Source organism: Aethalodelphis obliquidens, unplaced genomic scaffold (assembly GCF_003676395.1).
Source record: "Aethalodelphis obliquidens isolate GAN/ISIS:26980383/991018 unplaced genomic scaffold, ASM367639v1 scaffold3, whole genome shotgun sequence".
Classification (NCBI taxonomy): domain Eukaryota; kingdom Metazoa; phylum Chordata; class Mammalia; order Artiodactyla; family Delphinidae; genus Aethalodelphis; species Aethalodelphis obliquidens.
In genome coordinates this window covers 233,163-244,426 of record NW_020837947.1, presented here as the reverse complement: position 1 = coordinate 244,426, position 11,264 = coordinate 233,163, and the positions used below count along the sequence as shown (strand labels likewise).

At 59.4% G+C, this 11,264-nt stretch overlaps 1 long non-coding RNA gene across 1 annotated transcript; it reads right to left on the bottom strand.

Annotated features, from left to right (window-relative positions):
• Positions 1-1,777: 1,777 nt before the first annotated feature.
• Positions 1,778-8,718, bottom strand: LOC113606499 (uncharacterized). The gene is made up of 3 exons (XR_003427581.1): positions 8,087-8,718; positions 7,566-7,645; positions 1,778-7,226 (listed from the first exon to the last, which is right to left on the bottom strand). It is a non-coding gene; the product is annotated as an uncharacterized LOC113606499 (long non-coding RNA).
• Between the last annotated feature and the right edge of the window lie 2,546 nt (positions 8,719-11,264).

The following is an 11,264-nucleotide window of genomic DNA, read 5'->3' as shown; positions in this document are numbered from 1 at the left end:
CGGCTGGCGGAGCCAACACACTGCTGAGCGCACATCTGGCGGATGGGAATGTCCTTTACAGACTTCTAAACTCTCCCTGGTGCACTGGAGTCTAATATCACGCTCACCCAATGTGACCTCCGAGACAGATGACAATGGTACCAACGAAAGGACGGAACAACCCAAGACCCAGCTCACAAGGCGCCACACAGACCCCAAGGGGGGGCTGTCAAGCCAAGCTGCCCGGCAGGGGTTACAAGCGTGGCCATCGCCTTCCTGACGCCCCTGGGGGAGCCACGGCCATCGCCTTCCTGAAGCCCCGGGGGAGCGGCTGGGGAGGGGCCTGGGGTGTGTGCTGAGCCCTCCCGCGAGGCCCCGGGCAGGGACCTCCTCTACCTCCTTTCCTGGCTTCAGCCCAGGCCGCTCTACGCCCTGGTCTTCAGCCACCCCCGCCCCCGCTCACCTCACCCTGCCCTCTTCCGAGCTACGGACAAGGAAGACGCCTGGTCCTGGAGGCATCCTTTACCTCTTCCCACCCTGGGCTCTGCAGCTCCTCTCCCCGCACCTTCAAAGCCCTCTTTGACCCGCGCGCGGTCTCCTTCGCCAGCATCCCTCTAAAAGACGTTACAGCGTTGCCGAATCTCCTCCTGCAGCGCGCGGAAGGGCGGCCTCCCCCTGAGCCTCCCGAAGCCAGGAGGCCCCCAATTCAGAAGAGCCCTGTCCTACTTGTGAAGACGGATGAAGCACCTGCAGGCAGGCATCCTCAAACAGAACAAGGGCAAAACCGGCTCTCAAAACCGTCTCTTAGACCAAAGAAAGAGACCGGGGAGATGGTTTAAACTATGGCTCTTTCCACCAGCTTAGGGCAAGACAAAATCAACTCTAAGCCCCACTTGGCTCAGCTATGCAGACTTGCTTCATCCCAGAGGGTAGCCACTAGCCGTATATGGGTTCACATCTGAATTCATTAAAATGAAATAAGATTTTAGAAACCAGTTCCTCATCCTCACCAGCCACAGTTCAAATGCCCAGTGTCACATGTGACCAGTGGCTACTGCGTTGGACAGTCTAGAGATTTCTCCCCGACAAAGCCAGCCTCAGGCAGGAGCTGGGGGAGAACACAAGGCTAGGCGCCCGGTGCCTCCTTTGCCCTTACAGGCGCGCACAGAAGCGCTCGGCTCTCACGCCCGAACCCTCCCCCACCGCTTGGGAAGCGGTGGTGTAAGTTCACGTCGTCCCACGAAGCGTGAATTCGGTGACTCGGTGTCCGGTCGCGCTCAGGCCAGCTCCTCCCCACCCGCGGAGGGGTTGTTCTCAGGAGCGGGCGGGGGTCACTCAGCTTAAGGCAGTAGCGGCAGGGAGCCCACGGGAAACCGCCCGGGGAAATGAGAGGGCCGCAGGCAGAATCCGCCTCGGTGAGGGTGGGCGGCAGCCCCGCCCGCTTTTACTTCGGATTCAGAGAAGACAACGCGAAGAAACGCCCCAGGAGGAGTAGGTCACACTCTTGGGTATAATCTTTTGCATTTTAAAATGCCATTAAAGGGCCTCCCTGGTGGCGCAGTGGTCGGGAGTCCGCCTGCCGATGCAGGGGACACGGGTTCGTGCCCCGGTCCGGGAAGATCCCACATGCTGCGGAGCGGCTGGGCCCGCGAGCCATGGCCGCTGAGCCTGCGCGTCCGGAGCCTGTGCTCCGCAACGGGAGAGGCCACAACAGTGAGAGGCCCGCGTACCGCAAAAAATAAATTAATTAAATAAATAAGTAAAATAAAATGCCTCAAAGTTTTAACAATCACCACCTTTTTATTGACCAATCCTCCCTTAGCACCAACCGCGTAGCGAGAGAAGGAGCTGTCTCAGTCTAACTCTCATTTCTAAAGATTTACTTCTTGCACGATGGTTAGATTTCACAACTCGCAAAATCCAACCGCTGGAAGCTGCCTGGTGTCCCACAGATCACGAAATGAAGATACAGACAATTTAGCCCTGAACTCATGTAAGTCTCCGTGTGTGAGCGGGTGTGTGTGAGCAGGTGTGAGCGGGCTGGGAGTGAGGAGACATGCGTGTGCTCTAATTGGAGACCTAATTGTGCCAGGTGGGTCCTCTTTCCTCCCCCTCTGCTGGCTGCAGTAACACGCTTTTCTTCTTCCACCCTGAGGTCTGGGTGTGCACTGTCCCTCTGGACAGCGTGCAGCTGGGGCCAGAGCCGGGAGGCAGTTGCAGGGCCGCAGCAATGCCGCTCGCATGGCCTCTGCACGAGTGGCTAATGGTACTTGCTGTGGCTTTTATGATTGGGGGATAAGCTGATGGGACGGCATGTCTCCGCATCCTGCCTTCTGCTCCCAGGTGGAGAGGAAAACCCGTCCCCCATCCCGGGGCTGCCCAGGGAGCCCTGAGCCGAGTGGCCTCACGGGGCACAGTGCAAGGAGCAGAGGGCAGGCTGCCTGCGGGGCGCTGAGGCCTGGGCTGGGCTCACGGGGGGTTGGGGACACTCACAGACTGGGGAGGCGGTGGGCACCCAGCGCGAGCGCATCCTGCGAGCATGCGCTCCGTGGCGGAGGCCACGTGTCACGCAGCACAGCCCTGTGAGCTGGCTCTGGGACCGCTGGTGGCAGCAGCCTGATTCTACAACAAGGAAAGTGAATCGTGATGTTGAGAAGATCCTCATCTCAGGCTGTAAACATCCGGCAGTGGAGTCAGAATTGGTGAACCGGCAGCTCTGAGACACAAACTCATCTGGGATTTTTAAAATTTCAACCAAAGAAAGTCACTGCCTATTTATTTGGCTTTTTTGTGTGGCTGAGCTCTCAGCTAACGAGACAGGTTGGCAAGTCCCCCTTCGTGGGAGCAGCGGCTCTCCTGGGAGAGCTTGGAATTGGGAGATAGACTCAGATAACCCCTAATGCATCCCGCTCCCTAAGTCTCCCCTTGATTCCCTCCGGGGTCAGGAGACTAGCGTTCCTGACCTACATATTTTCAGGTAGACTCTATAGAGGGAGCTCCCGGCTTCCTTCCCAGACCCCGTTCTCCAGTTTCACCTGCCGGCCTCCCTCTCTTGTGTCGGGGCAGGGAGGGTTCAGCTTTCCCCGTGTGCGCCCTTCCCCCGGGGATGTCTGGTCCACACGCCAGTCCCTGGTGGCAGATCTGGTCCTCGCTTCTGTAACAGGAGCTCAGTTGTTACCGACATCGGAATCAGACAGATCACTTTTTCCAGAGAATCTTGGGCCACAATGAAAACAAAGCAAAATAAACCCACATCATCCTCCATCTGGGTTTCCTTTGGCTTTTGTTCATGGTAGGAATGTGGAAACACTGAAATTCAGTCTCTCCCCTGGAGATGCGGGATTTCGTTAACGTTTGGGGAAAACTGAGAGAGGGGCCCGCGCTAGCGACCTGACCACTCCAGGCATCGGGTCCCCAGAGGGCAGGCGACGGCTGGTCCCTGTGATGCAGGGAAGGGACTGAGCTCCTGCACACACCACGCGGGGTCGTGGGTGTGAAGAGCCTGGACCCTGGGGGAGAGTCCTGACCTTGTGCCCCCTCAGAGACTCCATGGATCAGATGGCCCTTCGAATCCTGTGTGAGAGCCACTCCTCACTGCGGGGCCTGCGGCGTCCTGGCCTCAGGGTTCGGTCACTGCGCAGGTCTGTGTTAGCGCCTAAGGGTAGATTTGCGCCCGAGCAGGCAGGTGCCAAGTGTGTGACCCACTCGCCAAGGACGCCAAGGTGTCCTGGGTGCCCGGTGTGGGCGGGGGAACAGGGACAATTCTGCCCAGGGATGCAGGACACAGAGCAGAGCTGTGTCCTCCTAGCCGCTGGCTCAGTACCTGCCCTGCCGTTACTTTGTTTCAGGCTTGTATCATCTTCACTCTGCCAGGAGGCTCCGTGCTAAAGAAAGTGATTTTAGCTGAAATGTCCTTGCTCTCGTGAAATCCTGGAGCCTGTGATCTTAGGGAAGGAGCTCGGGGCAGGATGTTTAGAACAGACTCTGGGTCCACGAGGACCATGGAGGACTTCGTGCTCGGGTTCTAGAGCCAGATCATCTGGCTTTGAATCCCGGATCTGCTGCACACAAGCTGGGTGACTGAGAGCATTTATGTAGCCTTTTCGAGCCTTGGTTACTCCTCTCCAGATGGATGTATCGGTTCCTCATTCGTGGAGTTGCTGTGAAGACTGAACGAGCGCTGTCTGCAAAGGGCCTGGAAGAGCACGTGCTCCCTAAGGCCGAGCCGGTGCCGGTAGAGGCTCCCTTAGGATTTCCGTCCTTTGAAGCAAGACGCTGTGAGGCCCTTTCTCTTAGGGAACTAGCTGTGGGCGGCGTGTGGGCAGGGAAGGGGGGCCATGTGGAAACCCCTCTGGCTGGGGAGGCTCAGGGCAGGTGGCGTTCCTGTAGGCTGATGGGGACACCTTATCACGGCTCCCTCGGGCTCCCTGAGCAGGGTCCTGGGGGGCGTGAGGGTGAACCTCCAGAGGCCTAAAATTTTCCACAGGCTCCAGCAGCGATCTGGAGAGGTGGAAAACTGTGATCCCAGCTGTGTTGTTTCAGCTCGAGGGCTTTTTGGTGGGACAACCAGGGTCCCGGCACTCCTGAACAGGGCACACAGGACCGCTGAGCCCAGGGGCGAGTGTCAGACGCCTGTTAGCACTCTCGGGCCCGGGCAGCGGGCGGCTGGCAGCACAGCTTCTCCGCTCGCCTTTCTGAGGACGCCAGCTTGCCGGCACCGCAGTTTTGCAGTCGCACAACCAGCGGTTCCTGGAAGCAGGGCGACAGCAGCCCCGGGGGATGCTGTGGCGGACAGTTCCTGGTACTTGCTGGACACTGGACGGCCCTGTGCTGAGGGCGGGCACTCTGGAAACAGGCAGCCCCGCCCGGGCAGGAGGGCCCTCGGGGAGCTGCTGCGGATAGGAGTGACAGGCTCTCGGGGGCATCTCCTCCCCTGTGGCCCTCCAGCCCGCCCACGACTGTGTCCTCTGTCCCCCACCTCAGGGGCTTCTGACTGCGCTAACGTTTTAAAGTCAACGTGGAATTTACTTTGCGAGGCCAGGACAAGACACAAACCCAATCTCTCTTCGTACGAGCCACCGCCGCCCCTCAGACACCGAGCCTGCATCACCCCCGAGCTCGTGTGAGCTGTGACCTTCGACCTCACAGCAAGTCAACAATACTGCCTCTACTGCTGTTGAGGCCTGCGGCTCGGCGCCTGTGTGCCCAAAGTCTCCAGGCCAATGAACAGAACAGGTGAGCTGGTCCTGCGGCATGGCTCTGCCCACACGGCTGCCCACACGGCTCCATGTTGGGAAAGGGCCCGACCAAGAGCATCTCGACTGAAAGAAGGGTGAGCTTGATGAGTCGGTGCACACACCAGAGTGGATGTAAGCAGCCTGGCGCCGTGGCAGAGCCTGGTGCCAGGCTGCACCTAGCACGCCACAAACGGGCCCCTCTCTGCAGCCAGACTGCTGGGCGTCAGCGTGGTCCCAGCTCCTACCTCTCCCCCCGACCGTTCACACGCCCCCTCCAGAATCCTCTGCCCTACCTTCCACTGCTGGGCGTGCACAGCCGCCGGGATGGTCTCAGCGCCTCCTGCCTGGTCAGGCCTCATCCTTCACTCAGCTCCAGCCTCACTTCCACGGGGAAGCCTTCCCTGGCCTCCTAGCAGGGTCACGAGCCTCTCTTTCGGAGCATTTCCCACAGTTTACTTTGCATATTCTTAAGTAATTATTTGACGAGCGTCTGCCTCTCCCAGTAGAGCGTAACCTCCATCCGGCAGAGGCTGTGTCTGGGTTTGCTGCCCACTGCACGGCAGCGGTTTGCAGGGTTAAGCACTTAATAAACACTTGTAGATGAAGGCCCTGCGGCCCAGGAGATGGAGGCAATGGTGGATCCGTTGGTTGGAAACTCACTGCTTGGGAGGGAAGGAGTCTGATCTTGGCTTCAGACCGGTTGGGTCGGGGGCAACACAGGAGAAAATGCCCTCTGAGCGGCACAAGCTCAAGAAAGAGGTGCGGGTGAGACGTCCCTGGGGGACGTCACCATGGAGGTTGTACATGGACTCCCAAAAGGAGGGAAGACTGGAGACACAGCCATGTAAGGGAGGGACAGGTGGGAAGAGGCCAGGCTGGGGGCCACCGGTGAAGAGGACACAGCAATCCAATCCAGCAGAGAGTCGAACGGCAGGACCCTGGGAGACAGAAGGGATGTCACGGAGGCAGGGGACAGCGGGATATTCAGCGTCAAGAAATCCAAGGACACTGGATGGGGCGGAGCCCACATACGGGATTTGTTATTTTGTTTCAAAACTAGATTCCTCACGCATAATAATATCTCCTCCTCACTTGTAAGCGTTCTCTGTAGGTTTTCAGAAAAACACAACTTTGAGAATCGTAGCATCTGGACTTGCAGGTCAGGAACAGAAAGGAGTCCGGTGGGTGGGTGGGTGGCGCTCCTGAGGTGGGTGCAGCCCAGGACCGCCAGGCAGGGTCTACACCTGAAACTCACCAGTCACACCCTGCAGGGCAGCGCGTCATGGGTTGTTGGGACCGTCCTGTGAACAGAGGCCCCAACCGGCAGCCTGAACACTTGTTAGAAGAGCAGGGACGGACGGTGGGGACGTGAGAAACAGTGCCTGGGCTGCCTCTGAAACGTGATCTCCAAACCCTCTGTGCCCCTCTGGCTCTGAGCTCGGCGGGCAGGGGCCCCCGAAGGCACAGGAGAGAGGCTGAGGCCCTCCTGACCCACCCTCGCCTCTGTATCAACACAGACTCACAAGTGAGGGGCCGCAGTGGGCTGGGCTCGCTGCAAACACAGCTCTGAGCCCCGGGGGCCGGGAACCCCCCAGCCGCCGGCGCCACCGCTGGTGCACGAGGACTGGAACCTGAGGGGCTCCCGGCACCATGGCTGCCTCTTCCCCTCCTCCTGCCACCCCTCCCACTGCCCAGCCCGGCCACCTGCCTGTGCCCCACCTGCCCAGACCTCCTTGTGGAATCCCTTTGGACTGTGGGCCCCTAATTAAAACGGATTAATGTTCTGGAGCAGAAACTGTACCTAATGGAGCCGTGCTGGGGTCCTTCGAGGCACTGTGCCTGCGTCCTTACCAGCCCTTCAGAGACGGCTGCCACCCGGCTCCAGCCTCTGCCACCAGCAGGTAACGCAGGGCGACGTTCCTCACACCTTCACCTCGACCTGTCCCTGTGCCCACGGCGGACGGGCCCACCTGACCTCTCACGCCGTCCCCAGGAGGGGGATGCCCCCATCTGGATCAAGTGGACAAAGGGGGGCATTGCAGACCCTCCCTCCCAGTTGGGGTCTCAGGTGGTCCCAGTCTTGGGTCAGCACTTGCACACCGGCTCAAGCCTTTGCTGCTCCCACCATTTCCGGGAGGGGCCCCAGGAGGGAGGCTGTGAGGCCTCCAAGTGGTCCGTCTAGAGACAGGGCGGGGCGGGACGCAGAGGGTCAGGTGCCCCAGGACGAGAGACCTGCGGCTCCCGACCCGCCCGCGCCCTCCATGAGGCCAGGGCAGAACCTGGAGTCCACGGTGCTTTTAGGGACCCAGCTAATAGCGGAAGGCGGGCTTCAGGTGGGGTGATGCTGACCTACTTGTCTTTTTCCAATGCAGCCAGTGTCCTGTGTCCTCTTTGAGGTGTCTGACGGAGGAGGGCCCGGCATCTGCAGCCTGTGCAAGGGGTCGGGTCAGCAGTGGGCCACTCGTCCTCCCAGGGCCTCTCTCGGGCTGCCCTGCACGGCGTGGGGCATGGGAACAGCAGAGCTTCCCCGACCCCAGCTCTGGGCCTCCCGCCAGCTGCCCCCGTTCAGAAAGGGCATCCGAGCAGAGGGACCCTGGGCAGCTCTGCCCCGAACTGTCACCCGGCACGAGGACGGGCAGGCCAACGCTTGTCTCTCGGGTCACTGTGCTGACCGCCCCACCCTCCGGGTGCTGGCGCGGGGCTGACACAAGCCCGCGCCTGCTTCTGGGCAGGCGTCCAGCCCGCCTCAGATCCTGCCTGCTGCCCTCTGCCCTGCATTCCTGGCCCTCGCCCGCAGCCCCAAATTCCTGCCGTGCTGGAGGCGGGGTGTTCTCCACAAAGGTACCTAGCTTAGGAATTCACCCTCTCACCTGGCCTGTCACGGCCTGAGCCCATGGCCCGCAGGCTCACACAAGTCCCGTCTGCTCCCCGGTGGAGGCCTGGAGGTGGTGAATCAGGGCAGGGGAGGTCCTGGACCACACGCCCCATGCCCAGGAGGCTGGTGGCAGCCCTCTCTGGACGTCAGACGAGGGGTAATGAGTTTCCTGCACACCAGGCTTCTGAAGAGAGATGGTCCACAGGTGCTGGGGAGGACGTGGACCCTGATTTGTGCTGCGGGGGAGCTTCCACTGTCTGGAGCGCTTCTCCTCTAGGTGTTTGGGCCTAGAGGCTAAGGAATGCCGGTGGCCTCAGGAATGTTATCTGCTGGGAGGGGCTCAAGATTGCATGAAGCAACCTAGCCATGCAAAAGAACAACCTCCAAAATCAACTCGTTCAGAAGGAACCGGCAGCTAAAAAGAGACATTACCGTGAGCGGGTCCTGAGCGCACAAGCCACACCGTCCCTTCAGGCTCACAGATGGTGCCCGCCGGGTTCGCCAGCGGCCCGGTGTGCTCTGCACTCGGCTCTGGGCGAGAGGCCGGCCCAGGCCAGCCGAGCCTTCCTGCTGAGCCATCCCGGGCCAGGCCGCTCGGGGCGGGGGCCCTTGGCCTGTGCTCCCTCCTCCCGGCACCCTGGGCTCACCCCACGGAGAACACCGCTGAGGTTAAACGGATCTTGTACACAGTTTCTTGTCTCCTTAAGTGAATTGACTTTATAAACAGTTTTATTTTAGTCGCATCATTCTTTTACAAATAGGGGGCGGGTCTCCTAGAACTGTCCTAGGTCAGATTTCTCCCAACCAGCTGCCATTTACCAGAAAGTCAGGCCCAGGATCGGCACTTGACAGACATCTATGGGCGGCTCTTGTCAAACCCCCATTAGAAATGCAGGATTTTTCGGACCACGGGGGCCAGCACCCTCTTTTTGCACGTGAGGAAACAAGAAGTGTTCCTGGCCTGCCCGAGTCTCAGGCCGGCCACCTGGAGTCCTACCCATCCGGTGCTCCGGCGCTGAGCCCCTGGGGTGTTGTCAAAGGAGCAGCCAGCGCCCATCGGCAGTAACACCGCGGGATGAGTCACGATCGTCTCGTAAGCCTTGCTTCTAAGCCCTGAACCAGCTTGGACCTGCCCTGCCCCGGGCGTACACAACATCCCCGTGACCCCCAGCCCCGGCTCTCCATGAGGCGCGAGCAAAGGGCTTTGGAGGGACAGCTCTTCTCCAAGAGACTCCTGCACGACACTAAACACATCTGCAGTCTTTAATCGCTACAGATAAAAATACAAATCAGCCTAAGGCGTGCTTGGTAAATTCATGGAAGATGGAGTTGCCGTGTTCGACACCCTGGGATCGCTTGGGCACAGTTCCTTTCTCTGATCGCGTGCCCACTGGTGCCGGGCACTGGGTTCCACTGCTCTCATCGTTCAGCATGCAGTTTGTTTTTCAAGAACATCCCAAAAGGGGGCTTCATTTTTTTTTCAACTTGTAAGGGGCACCTGCTCTAAAGGTCCTCAGTACAGGCCTAACGTCACTGCCCCAGAGTGTGCAGTGCGTCCTGTCTTGCTGTTTCCCACCCAACTCTCAGGTGGAATAGAACTACGTCCGCATCTGCGGTCACCAAACGTCCTGATTTGCCCAGGACTGTCCTGCTTTTAGCACTGAAAGTCCCATGTCCTGGGCAAAGCCTCAGCCCCCGAAACCCAGGACGCTGGTCTCCCTCTGACTGCCTAAAAGCAAGGCTGCTTTGTCTTACATCAAGCAGAATTTTACACCAAAAACTTTTTTTAGAAGTTCAAGTGGAATTTTTATTTTATTTTATTTTATTACTTTTTTGGCTGCGCAGCATGTGGGATCTTAGTTCCCTGACCAGGGATCAAACCTGCGCCCCCAGCGTTGGAAGCACGGAGTCCTAATCACTGCACCGCCAGGGAGGTCCCTCAGTTGGAGTTTGTAGTGATGGGGGAAATGGTGGGAAGAGCTGGGGAATGTGATCTCGACCTCTGATGAAAAGGTGGAGAGAGGATTGGAATCGAGGGTCTTTTTCTGCAAAAGCTCTGAAGCTCCTCCTTCCTCTGTAAGAACTGCTGGTGTTTTTATTTACATTCAGTGTGGCTCCACATTCATCAGGGAGGGAAAGTCCAGGATCCAACAGGTTTCTCCTTCTCAGATTCCTACGATGTAACCAGCAGGGGAATCATCTGGGCTTTCTTAGCGAAACGGCAGCAGCTCACGGGGCGGCCGCCTGTTCATGCATAAACATCACCACTAATTGTCTCTTTGTTACCCTATAGCTCTCCTCCCGGGGCTGCAGTGCACTTGGTTTTGGCCCATTCCCCAGTGCGGGAGAGCCATGCGAGGCCCTTCCTGGGGCTGGATTACACCCCAATCCACTGGCAGGGCCCGTGGTCCAGCGGCAGCACAGAGGGCAGGGGGACACCGAGGGTGCCGTGTCACTTCCACTCCCGCTTCGTCCCCGGAGGGTGCTGGGCCAGTTTCCGGGGTGGGACCTCGGCCATGCCTGGCACTGCCCGAGGGAGCGCGGCCATCTGGCCGCTGGGCGAGCTGCTGCCCACGTGGATGCTGTCCTCTCTTGTCAGGAGCCGGGGCCTGGGGCAGGGCCCCAGGAAGGGTCTGGCACAAATTCACTCCCACGTCTGCCCTGGCCTTGGACAGAGAGGGGACAGAAAGGACCGTGGCAAAGTGTCCTCACGCGCATCCGTGTGCACACACGTGCCACTCTCACACACGGCACCGACTGTCCGAGGAGGCGTGCAGACGGGCACGGGAATTCGGTGCCACCCGAAGAGCACGGCCCAGAGGACTTAGAAGACGAGGTCTCCGAGGGCGAGAGCCAAGAAAACCTGTGCAAAGAGGAGGGAAAAAGAAGGGCGGACGGTGTGAGGAGGCGGTCGGACAAATGAGGACGAAAGACGGGCAGGAAGGATGGGGCAGCCCCGCGCCAGACCCGCACCTACACTGCCCCGCACGCCAGGCGGGACCCACCACGAGGCTCCCCCTGTGCTGCACCCCCTTCTCCTGGCACGTTCTCTTGTTTGTTTGCAACATGTTGATGTCATGCACTCGCCAAGAGCTCAGGGGCCAAAGTCGCCTCACACTCAAGAGTGGGAAGAACAAAGCCGTCGAGGGAAAGTTTGCTTTTTCTGAAACGGG